This window comes from Maniola jurtina, chromosome 23 (genome assembly GCF_905333055.1).
Source record: "Maniola jurtina chromosome 23, ilManJurt1.1, whole genome shotgun sequence".
In the NCBI taxonomy this organism is placed as follows: Eukaryota; Metazoa; Arthropoda; class Insecta; order Lepidoptera; family Nymphalidae; genus Maniola; species Maniola jurtina.
The window spans coordinates 905,813-917,877 of record NC_060051.1 but is presented as its reverse complement, the minus strand read 5'-3'; the positions used below and the strand labels follow the sequence as shown (position 1 = coordinate 917,877).

Genomic DNA, 12,065 nt, shown 5'->3' with positions numbered 1-12,065 from the left:
TAAAAAATACTATCATGAAAATAATAAAAGTAAAGGAGAATATGTTAAAGATGGCAGATAGTTAAATATAATGTATGTTATCCGTTAGATAAATCATAACTAACAAGTATTTTGCAAAAATATTATATTATTCAAAGACAGTCCTCGCCCACGATTTGTAATATTTTTTGTTGAAACGAATATTTTTGCGGTGTTTATGAGTTACGATAACGATAGTGCGGACAGATGTGACAAGACAGACTAACATACTAGAAAATGAAGTAAAATTCCTGATAGTTCCAGAGCTAGTAAACTATTCGATCGAAGCTTTTTGACCGACTGCGGCAAAGCCAAAAGGAAGGGTTATGATTTTAGCCGTCTATGTAAGTATGTTTGTATCCAGATTTTGTGTGTTGTAGTGCTTAAACTACTGGGTCGATTTTGATGAATAAGGTGTCAATTGATTCGTTGTAAAGGTCCGGGTGACATAGGCTATATTTTATACGAAAAAAAAATTGACCTGATGGATGTAAAGGGGGTCTCAAAATATATTTTTTTTTGTTATTGTATCGAGTGGGATGTCAGATGAGAGAGGAGAAAATTCTAAGCTCATGAATATAACTTATAACAACATTAAATAAAGCGACAAAAAACAATTTTACTCTAATATTTCAGCGTTTATTAAGACGATCGCAGTCGGAATTTAGTTTTCAATTTTCTGTACATAACTTTTTACGCCTACTAGGATAACAGAAACAAGTCGTAATTAAAAAATTAATAACATGCCTACCAAAAACGAACTAAAAAGTTAATTTTTCACATTTGAAAATGACGCTATACAGCCGTTATATTGTTTTTTTTTATTTGTAGCTAGTGTAATTTGGGATAAGGTAAGGATTATAGGGATACCCCATGTTTCTAAATCTGTTCAGACTCTAAGAACTTATGGAATAAAGTAACTCCCATGCATACAACCATACACACTTTTTCCAATTTTTTTTAATCTTTATTTAAAATACACTAGCTCTGGGGCTATAAACGCCACATTCATTTAAACAAAACCCGCTTTCCCGAATGTATTTAATATAACTAATTATAAACTATGTATAAACATCCTGTTGGCCTCGAAGTGTCTGTATTCAAATATTTAGCTTGTACGTAATATCGAGGACTCATTAAAAAGGGCGTATACGCAAAAATACTATTTCTCTGGCTAAGACAGACAGGCAGACAGACGGACGGACGGACGGACGGACGGACGGACGGACAGACGGACGGACGGACGGACGGACAGACGGACAGACAGACAGAGAGCACGAGTATGCTCTCAGAATGAAAAGTTAGAGGTGCGTGTTCGGCATCGAATCCCGGACCCTGCGACCAGGATACCGACGTGTTAACCACAAGGCTATCACCGTTGTCAGGCCTGTAAGTCTCAAGCCAGGGATCACCTGGTAAATAAATATTTGCTATTAAATTGACTTGTTAAAGCAAACAAGAAAGAGAGAAACGCACGTGTAAAAGTAATGCCTATTGTAAACGCGCAATAAAACCCCGTGTGTACCCGAGGGACGGTTTATACCTATTAGCGTCAGCACACACTAGCGACTTGATGTCAAATCCCTCGACAAAAAGTTCTCGACCGATAGAGGTCCACTGCTGCTGGCTTTTGTAGTCCATACTCTACATGCCACGGTGTTATGCTTTTATTGATGTGTATACTGTATAGATATTAAGTCCTTATAGATAAAAAACACTAGTAAAACCTGATGATCTGATTTGCCAAATTAGATTGGTTTGGTCTCAGCATCTAAATCTATCGGTGCTACCTCTTACCTCTAGAATCTTGTCCGATTACCATCCAATTGAAATATGAGAATGAGGGAATAGAGAGTGCACCTTGTGCACTAGTAATATCTCCTGCGTAGTTGACTAACTCTGCTGAAGTTAGCCACCATGGCCGAAATACGGTCAGAGGACATTTGACCAGTGAAAGGTGATTCATGATTCTAGGTGAACTGTAAGTGCCCTATTACCCTAATATTATAAAGGCGAAAGTTTGTATGTGTGTGTGTGTGTGTGTGTGTGTGTGTGTGTGTATGTTTGTTACTCCTTCACGAAAAAACTACTGGACGGATTTGGCTTAAATTTGGAATGGAGATAGATAATATCCAGGATTAGCACATAGGCTACTTTTTATCTCGGAAAATCAAGGAGTTCCCACGGGATTTCAAAAAACTTAAATCCACGCGGACGAAGTCGCGGGCATCATCTAGTAGGTTTTAATTCCTTTGATGGGTCTTGACAGACACGATAGACAGCCAGACAAATAGACGACGAAGTAATTCTAATAAGGGTTATTTTTTTCATTTTGAGTTACGAAGCCCTAAAAATACATACATGAAACCTGAAAACAATACTTTTATTTTTTGGGCAGTCGTATAAAAAATGCAAGTGTGACAGATCTCTTAGCACACGCTAAGAATAGAGCGAATGTCTGTACGTTCGACGATAGCTCATAAACCGTACCAACGACTTAATGGACGCCGAAATCAGACGGTACAGAAAAGTTTTATTATGGAACAAACTAACATAGCCTGCGTCTTCATCTTCTGGCTATACGGATGACTAGGCGCTTGTGTTATAAGTATAGCCATATTATTAACTACTATCTTATGCCCGCGATTTCGTCCGCGTGGACAACGCAAGTTTCAAAACTTTATTTTACCCCCTGAAGGATTGAATTTTCAAAAATTGATGTTTAATGGATGTCGACGTCATCACACTAATATTATAAAGGCGAAAGTTTGTATGTGTGTGTGTGTGTGTGTGTGTGTGTGTGTGTGTGTGTGTGTGTGTGTGCGTGCGTGTGTGTGTGTGTGTGTGTATGTATGTTTGTTACCCCTTCACGCAAAAACCACTGGACGGATTTGGCTGAAATTCAGAATGTAGATAGATAATATCTTGGATTAGCACATAGGCTACTTTTTATCCCAGAAAATCAAAGAGTTACCACGGGATTTCGATAAACCTAAATCCACGGGGACGAAGTCGCGGGCGTCAGCTAGTAATAGCTACATATCTGCCTTTCAGCCCGATCCGTCCAGTAGTTTGAGCTGTGCGTTAGTAGATCAGTCAGTCAGTCAGTCAGCTTTTCCAACACACTTTCGCAATTATCTTAATATATATAATATTAAGATAATTGCGAAAGTGTGTTTGTTTGTTGGTTAGTCCTTCAATCACCCGCAATAGAGGAACACATCGACGTGATTTTTAGGGTTCTGTACTCGAAGGAAATAAGGAAGAACTTTTTATGCAAATAAAAACTTTGTGGTAATTCTCTTCAAGTCACATTTATTTTTCAAACAGCAAAAGATTCTTTTTGACAGAATCTGGTACATCAAAATCAAATTTTTCGGCCGCAACACAAAATTTTACCAAAAAACAAGCTAAGTATTTATCCGTCCAAGAAAACAAGTCAAACAATTATACAATGTAATTTAAATACCTACTCAAAATCAAGAAAAGGCCGAACACCCGAAATTGGTAAGTATCGAAAATTCTGCTAACGGTCATGAGCCCGGCCTGCCTGCGAAATTTAAATTTAATGTGGGTTTTCGCAATTTGTAAACTAATACGACAACGTAGGCTTATGGGCTTTAATAAAATATTAAAGTATCGACTATTCTCACAAATTAGTCGATACTTTAATTTATTTCTTAAACTGGATCTTTTCAAGTAAAGATTTTTATATAAACCTGTGAGGATGATATTGCCACTGTCGCAAATAAAGTAACCATAAGCCTACGTTGTCGTTTTAGTTTACAAATTGCGAAAAACCAAATTAAATTTGAATTTCGCGGGCAGGCCCGTCTCATGACCCTTAAACGTAGTAATTTATCATCAAGATTCCCAGTACACTGCAGTACATGCCTCAGAGTTCTCTATAATGTTATCAAGAGTGTGTGAAGTCCGCCAATCCACACTGAGCCAGCATGGTAGCCTAAGCCCTTCCCATTCTGAGAGTCATGTAAATAGGTTCTATTAATCATCGAATTTGACTCAAAACAATATCTCATGTGCTATCACGTTTTCTTTTATTAACCCCCGACCCAAAAAGAGGGGTGATATAAGTTTGACGTGTGTATCTGTGTATCTGTCTGTGGCATCGTAGCTCCTAAACTAATGAACTGATTTTAATTTAGTTTTTTTTTGTTTGAAAGGTGGCTTGATCGAGAGTGTTCTTAGCTATAATATAAGCAAAATCGGTTCAGCCGTTTGAAAGTTATCAGCTCTTTTCTTGTTACTGTAACCTTAACTTGTCGGTTGTGTTATAAATTTTTAATTTACAATTGTTACCAGTTGCGGCTATGCTTTTAAAAAGGCGCTAATTTAATTTACTCTGATTTTCTATGGACTACGTGTAAATGTTTTTCATACTATTTAGTCTATAGAATTGACAAGCTGGCTTGGAAAGCCGGGCCAGATCTCAGTTTCATGATTTTAAAAATAAAGCATTCTGAAATAATCGTTGCAGTAAGAGCTAACTTAGCAGTCGCAAAGTACCATAGTTTTAATGGCATCAAATAAATAAGAATTTTATGAAAACAAATAAGAAACACGACTATCCTGCCGTAAAATATCCTACGAAGTAAAAATTTTACATTTGAAAATGGGACCATACAGCCGCCATGTTTAGCTTTTTACAAAAAAATATAGTCACTTTCACTCGAGGTGATGTTTAGGATAACGATACGCCGTACATTAACATCTCTTCAGGCATTAGGGGTCATGGTGGAATGAAACTGACTCTGAAAACATTACCGACTCCTTTTTTGGACAATCGAGGTTCTCAATTCAGCCCAATTTTTTCTAATTACATACATATGCCCAACTAGCCAATGCCCGCAACTTCGCCCGCGTGGATTTAGGTTTTTCGAAATCCCGTAGGAACTCTTTGATTTTCCGGGATAAAAAGTAGCCTATATGCTAATCCAGGGTATAATCTATCTCCATTCAAAATTTCAACCAAATCCGTCCTGTAGTTTTTGCGTGAAGGAGTAACACAAAGTGTGTAACACAAATTTTCGCCTTTATAATATTAGTGTGATACACGGATTTCTCCGAGATTTCTGGAGCGGTTTGCGTGGTTTATTTTGACATGATGCCAAAGATACAGTGTCTACAGATAACCATGGTCAGCCGTGGACCATGGGCCTGATTCAATACGCATTGCTGTTGGTTTCTGCTGTACTCGCTCTGGTGACGGGAGCCATCGGCTGCACCAGGAAGACGTATTGCGTGTAGGGAACCTTCGCCCTGTAAGAAGTAATTGGTAAGTTTCCTTGTGATGATAACCTAATGGTTAAGACGCGTCGGCCTTATTCGGGATGTCGGGAGAACACGCATCTATGACTTGAGAAGTTCCGCGCGTTTTGAGCAATTGAATATGATATGGTTTAATGAAGGAAAACATCGTAAGGCAACCTGCATGCCTGAGAGTTCTCCATAATGTTCTCAAAGGTGTGTGAAGTCTGTCAATCTACACTGTGCCAGCGTGGCAGACTATGGCCTAAGCCCTTCTCATTCTGAGAGGAGACCCGTGCATAGCAGTGGGGCGGCAATGGGTTGATCAAAATAAAAAACATTTATTCAAAGTAGGCAAATTGTACACCTCTTGTTTGTCAGATTTGTTAGATTTATAGATAGATAATAGGTATAGTGGTGATAATTAATTAGGTAGGTACATAAACTTAAAACTAAAGCTACTAGGGTTCCAAACGCGCCCAAGTCTGAGAAGAGCCCACAACAACTCAGCCGGGTAATGAAGTTTCCTTCCTTGTAAAAGTTTACTTGAATACAAATCATTTCTATGTCGTAAAAGGTTTTTCCTATAACTGACGATGGTACATAACGTGACAAAACAGTACCTATATAATAATTTAGAGTTTCTGATGCATGATGTAACAATGAATTTGTCTTTACAGATGCACAATGGCTAAAATCAACTGGGCATTCATATACTCAATGCTGATGATCTTGTTCACTATATTCTCGGTTGGAAGTGGTTGTAAAAAGACTATTCCATGTACGGGCAGGGCTCCTTGCAAGAAAGGGCCTTTTAGGACCTGAAGAATTACCTGGAACCCAAATATCTGAAAATTTTCCTAAAGAGAAACTGTAAAAAAATCAATGAAAAACCTACAGGGGAAATAAAGCGATACGATTTTATGGAACAAAATATTCTGTCTAAAAGGAAAATAATTTGAAAAACTTTGGGTATGGTCAACGGTGGACTAAATAACTTTTAGAAGAAATGTTGTGACGATAAAGATTTAAAATATAAAAATCGTTGAGTCAAAATATTTAGAAATCTTTGTGCGTAGAAAATTAATATGTATTTTGAACTGAGAAATATGGACTTAACATCTCCCGTCCATATAATAGTGCAAAATGATTCAGATAATAACAGAAATACAATACCGAACCCAATTAAAATTAAATACCTATCAAATGAAATTTATAAAGGACATGGATATTATACGATAACTGATAAAGATGTTTTACGTCAATTTTGGAGGGCGGTCCGAAATAGACCTAAAGTGAAATAGATTAGACCATCTGAATTTCCAAATGGGCAATATTGTTATTTATGTGTTCAATAATTCAATTTCTTGTATCTGTTTTATGGGAAATACATAACTGTTTAATATGGAGGAGTATCAATAAATTTGTATGAAAGATTTTAATGTATTTTATTAAGTAACTAGATTACCTAAACCAGTGGCTTCGAGTGGATTTACTTTGATTTTTCGCGTAAAAAGTAGCCTATGTCACTTTGTAGATCTTTGACTATATAGTCTTGTAAAAAAATTACTTCGATCGAAGTACCAATTTTTGTAAATGAACACACACGCGCATTTATAATAATACTAGCTGACGCCCGCGACTTCGTCCGCGTGGATTTAAGTTTTTCGAAATCCCATGGGAACTCTTTGGTTTGCCGGGATAAAAAGTAGCCTATGTGCTAATCCAGGATATTATCTATCTCCATTCCGAATTTCAGCCAAATCCGTCCAGTAGTTTTTGCGTGAAGGAGTAACAAACATACACACACACATACACACACACACACACACACACACATACAAACTTTCGCCTTTATAATATTAGTGTGATTAGGTAGGCAGGATTCAATTTTGTATCTGAGAAACATTGTTTTGGGTCAAATTCCACCTTATAGTTAGCTTATTTTCATTTTCCACTAATTTCTTTCTTTCAGATTACTTTTCGTGGTGGATAGGCTCAAATCAATTTTTCTCTTTTACAGAAAACTATGAACATGAAACTTTGAAGTTAAATCATCCTAAAAAAAAAGTTAATCCTATTTGGTTCAGCAAGTATTTGGAGTTTGAGAATTCAGTTCAAGACCCATAATCCTGAAGTTGTGTAAGTATTTATTAATAATTGCTTTGTTTTTGTTTGATTTTTACTCTGCGTCAGTGTCTTTTGAGTCCTTAGTGGAAATGTTGAAAAAAAACCGGTCAAGTGCGAGTTAGACTCGAGCACCGAGGGTTCCGTACTCGGGTATTTTTTCCGACATTTTGCACGATAAATCGCAAACTGTTATGCATAAAAGTAGATAAAAATCTGTTTTAGAATGTACAGTTAAAGCTCTTTCATATTATGATATACCCCACTTAGTATAGTTATCTTACTTTGAAAATTGAAGTACTTTCTAATTTTTTTTAATGACGTAACCACAAATTCACGGTTTTCGGACTTGTTCCTTTACTTGTGCTATAAGACCTACTTACCTGCCAAATTTCATGATTCTAGGTCAACGAGAAGTACCCTATAGGTTTTCTTGACAGACACGACAGACAGACAGACGGACAGACAGACAGGCAACAAAATGATACTATAAGGGTTCTGTTTTTCTTTTTGAGGTACGGAACCCTAAAAACTGCCCACTAATGTTGATGAAAGTTTTGTGGTTTCAGGTTATATGATGCACGGTTGGCGACAGCTGGTGGCAGTGCTGCTTCTTGTGGTAACTCTCCTGCAACTTGTGGCTGCTTGTGGAACGAGGACGATCACGTGTAATCCTGCCAACCCACCCTGCAAGAAATAAGGTGATTGGCGGGGTAAAAGTATCTATCTACCTTAAAACCAAAATTTTATGTGAATGCGTCAAGATGGACCATGAGAGATTTTTTAAAATCTATACTTCCATACTTAATAAATTAAATTAATTTATTATAAATGCGAAAGTGTGTCTGTCTGTCTATCTGCTACCCTTTCACGGCCCAACAGTTTAACCGATTCTGACGAAAGGTACAGGGTATAAGCCTATATCCCCAGGACGGACATAAGCTACTTTTTATCCCGGAAAATCAAAGAGTTCCCACGGGATTCCTAAAACCCATCCGCTTAACCGATTTGTATGAGATTTAGTACCGAGGTAGCTTGCGTCTCTGTAATTGACATAGGCAACTTTTTATCCCGGAAAATCAAACAGTTCCCACGGGATCCTTAAAAACCTAAATCCACGCGGACGAAGTCGCGGGCATCCTCTAGTAAAAAATAAAGAGCAAACGAGCAGGTGGATCACCTAATAATAGTGATTACCGCCGCTCTTGAACATTTGCAGCACCAGAGGAACCGAAGATCCGTTGCCGAATAACCCCATGTTGTTATCTAGTGAGAAAACCGCACATAGATTTTGGAAGTTTGGGGTAGTCACCATATTGAGCTTTGCTACTATTTGGTACATAAGATTGAACTTGCATAAATACGGGTGTTTCATGAAGGTGTCAGTTTTAGTCGAGTCATCTGAGATTCGGAGCGATAGCGCATATTTTCGGTATTTGGATTGTGAACTGGATAATTAGATGTTGTGATAGCAATCACGCTCTAATTAAATTATTTATTTTGGCATTAGTTTGAACCTGTGTTTTTGCGTAGGTTTTTGGGAGCACATTCCAATAATTCGATAAAATTATTTAATAATACTTAGGTACCTGCTTACTAGAGTGACGCCAATAATTAGTTAGACGAATGTATCATTTCCAGTAAAATGCAGTACCTCAACCCGTTCGTGCTGGTATTGCTACACATCGCAGTGTCGGTGTTGGAGCTGATGCGCGGCTGTCGGCCGGCCATTGAGCGTTGCCGCGACGCGCACTGCTTCCCTTGCAACCAGTTCGGGGGACCCAAAGTACGACGAACCGGCAATACCAAGGTTCTTTTATTATTCAAAGAAATCGTCTGATTTACGTCAGAGTCCTTTTTCGATAATTTTATTATTTATTTTTAGGGTTCCGTACCTCAAAAGGAAAAACGGAACCCTTATAGGATCACTTTGCTGTCTTTCTGTCTGTCCGTCCGCCCGTCCGTCGTGTCTGTCTAGAAAACCTATAGAATATTTCCCGTTGACCTAGAACTATGAAATTTGGCGGGTAGGCAGGTCTTATAGCACAAGGATTTATTCCTTTCCTTGTGCTATACGACCTACCTGCCTTTCATGATTCTAGGTCAACGGGAAGTACCCTATAGGTTTTCTTGACAGACACGACGGACGGACAGACGGACGGACAGACGGACAGACAGACAGACAGATAGATAGACAGACAGACAGACAACAAAGTGATCCTATAAGGGTTCCGTTTTTCCTTTTGAGGTACGGATCCCTAAAAACACGCAAGGCACGCTGTGACGGCTGAGGTTGGAGGAGGTGCCTCCAGAACATCTTCCGATGCTTCCTGCAGGTCTTCATCTCTGACACTGTCACCGTAGTCAAGGCATTCGGAATTAATGGTGGGTGGTTCCAAGAACGATGGCGTTCTTTCAGGGTTCAAAAGCGGTAGCATTCCATAGCCAATGAAAAAATATAGGTCAATTAAAATATAATTAAGTAAAATGTCATCGTATTTTTGTTGCAGAAAATATAGAAACCTCTCCGCCGTTAATTAACTTCGCAAAATAATTATAAAATGTTAATGAAGATGAAGAGCTTGATTATTGTACTTATCTTATATTTTCAATAAAATATAATTATTATGAACTGAAGTTAGGAACGAGTATTATTGAACTGCCTCGAACTCATACTTCAGAAAAATTTCTGTAATTTATTATAGTACTAGCTGATGCCCGCGACTTCGTTCGCGTGGATGTAGTTTTTTAAAAATCCCGTGGGAACTCTTTGATTTTCCGGGATAAAAAGTAGCCTATGTGCTAATCCAGAGTATAATCTATCTCCATTCTAAATTTCAGCCCAATCCGTCCAGTAGTTTTAGCGTGAAGGAGTAACAAACATACACACACACACACACACACATACAAACTTTCGCCTTTATAATACATATTAGTGTGATGCGTCACGTGATAGGTCGAAATGGCAATCGAGGTCGGGACGTCCCGCACACCCCCATGCTGCGACAACCCGGCGCGGGACAGCGCGGGTGGATATGCCATACCCCGATTGCCATCTCGACCTGTCGCGTATTATAGGTATCAGTATGACATAATTTCATCATCTTTATTATTATTATTCAGATAATAAAGATTTATTTATTATTATTATCGCGCTATGAGGTAAATCAAAGAAACCTAGTCTTCCATAGCCTACCTAGCGTCAAATGTAGGTAATGTTTGACGCCTGCCAGTGACGTCGAAGCCTCGAAATTTTGTTACAAATTTCCTAAGAGCGGTTACGCACTCATCCGATCCGAGTCCGTGAAAATACGGATGAGTATGTTTGAGTATGTATGCGGACGCTATTAAAATCGGTTCATTAGTTTAGGAGCTACGATGCCACAGACAGATACACAGATACACACGTCAAACTTATAACACCCCTCTTTTTGGGTCGGGTCACTCTCCAGGTCTTTAACTATGTCCATGCTAAAAATGAGGAAATTCTGAACTCTATTGCGGCGTGATTTATTGACAAACCAACAAACTTGCGCATCCATACTATATAATAATATTATAAATACGTAAGAGTGTCTGTCTGCTTACCTTTTCACGGCCCAACAGTTTAACCGATTCTGACGAAAGGATTAGCTTATATCCCGGGGACGGACATAAGCTTTTTATCCCGGAAAATCAAAGAGTTCCCACGGGATTCCTAAAAACCCATCCGCTTAACCGATTTGTATATTTGGTACCGAGGTAGCTTGCGTCCCTGTAATTGACATAGGCATTTTATCCCGGAAAATCAAACAGTTCCCACGGGATCTTTAAAAACCTAAATCCACGCGGATGAAGCCGCGGGCATCCTCTTGTTTGAAATATTAGTATGATTCATGGTCTCATACTCCTAAGCCGTATCGAATAAATTAGGCAAAATAAAACTCAAAACATAATAAAGGTGAATATATAGTTTTATTTACAATCCGTTACAATCGAGTTAACTAGATAACTATATCTAAAATAAACATAACATTAATAACCTTACACTTCCTCACAGCTTCATCTGCTGAACCTATCAATCTAGCGCTTAAGTTTTAAAGAAACTAACTATTGTTAAGGCGGAAACTTAATATCAAACGCGACTGACCGCATAGGTATTGTTTGCGACAGGTCCACATGGCAATCGGTCTGGGGACGCCCCACACACCAGCAAAGCCCAGTGACGTGCGGGGCGTCCCCCCGCCTCATACCCCGATTGCCTTGTCGATCTGTCGCGAACTAAAGGTGCCTGGATAGTGAAATGTACACCTGAATTGTGCAAACTATCGGACGATGTAGCGGACGTAACCTTGGGCCGTCCTTGAGTGATCGGACGGTCCGATAGAATTCAGGCCCGCTGGATATTAATTCTGTCAATTGAAACCTCCGGGTGAGTCCGTAAGCCGCATCCCAAACGATTGTATAGTGCGTACATTTTGAAACCTCAGTCGCCATTTTAGCTCTGTGTCAACTGTCATGTCAAAGTACATTCTTTTTTAGGGTTCCGTAGCCAAATGGCAAAAAACGGAACCCTTATAGATTCGTCATGTCTATCTGTCTGTCCGTATGTCACAGCCACTTTTTTCTTGTTTGATGGCTTTTTTTTTATTCACTATAAGTGGCGCTTGACC

The 12,065-nt window shown here is 38.7% G+C and overlaps 1 long non-coding RNA gene across 4 annotated transcripts; it reads left to right on the top strand.

Annotated features, from left to right (window-relative positions):
* The first annotated feature begins 3,344 nt into the window (after positions 1-3,344).
* On the top strand, positions 3,345-10,050 carry LOC123877216. 4 transcript variants are annotated; one of them, XR_006798527.1, is made up of 8 exons: positions 3,345-3,525; positions 5,168-5,314; positions 5,967-6,712; positions 7,310-7,428; positions 7,983-8,114; positions 9,055-9,199; positions 9,662-9,798; positions 9,924-10,050. It is a non-coding gene; the product is annotated as an uncharacterized LOC123877216 (long non-coding RNA). The 4 variants fall into 4 exon arrangements; XR_006798525.1 differs by having other exon boundaries at positions 9,055-9,223; XR_006798526.1 differs by lacking the exon at positions 9,662-9,798.
* The last annotated feature ends 2,015 nt before the right edge of the window (positions 10,051-12,065 follow it).